Source organism: Pseudovirgaria hyperparasitica (genome assembly GCF_010093815.1).
Source record: "Pseudovirgaria hyperparasitica strain CBS 121739 unplaced genomic scaffold EJ05scaffold_1, whole genome shotgun sequence".
Classification (NCBI taxonomy): domain Eukaryota; kingdom Fungi; phylum Ascomycota; class Dothideomycetes; order Acrospermales; family Acrospermaceae; genus Pseudovirgaria; species Pseudovirgaria hyperparasitica.
The window spans coordinates 2739781-2740691 of NW_022985549.1; positions in this window are offsets into that span (position 1 = coordinate 2739781).

Consider the following 911-nt stretch of genomic DNA (forward strand, 5'->3'; position numbering starts at 1 on the left):
CTAGCTATATAACTATAGCGTATATATTTAGTTAAGATGTTATAATACTAGTATAAGCCGGCGTCTACCTAGTTCACGTCGGGATACGCCCGGTCCTACTAGCTATATTATTACTATGACTATAATTATATAAGATCTACTCTAATAATTAAACATTTACTTATATACTTTACTTCCTCCGTACTTGTCGAAATTATATTATAATTACTAAATACGGCGACTTAACTCCTACCGCCTAAATCTAGTTTTTATATCTTGTCGCCATTAACGCCGTCTTACTACCTATAGCCTAAGTTATATATAGGAATAGATAGGCATAATAAGAGTCACGACTATCCTAGTTTAACTACTAGCTATAGAATGGCTAACCGTAACACGTATATACGACGTGCGGAGGCCTTAAGCGTTAGCGCCCTTCTACCTTACATCTAGTACCTCTAAGGCCTATATCTAATACCCGAAATAAGTCATGATATATATAGGGCTACTATTATTAAGATAGTAAGTAAAGAAGTAGTAATAGAGCTTGAAACTAGTAGTATAGACACTACTATACTCTATAGAATAGTTAAGGAAACCGTTACTAGAGAATTTAATTAGTATATCGCGGCTATAAATGGTAAGTTAGTACCGACGGTTACGACTATAGATATAATAGAGGCTAAACTAGACATAGATACTATAGGTATAGGTACGTAGATATAGTTACCGCTAGAATATAAGGAGAAAGATAATATAGAAGATACTAAAATGGAAGACGACGTAGCTAGTATACTTAGACATATATATATACACACGGTCCTAGATACTAACATCAGAGTAGTATCGAAGATAGGTGCGGCTATAACCACCGACATAGATAATCCATCTATAAATATCGTCGTGTCTAGCGAAGCTTATCCACGCGTAAA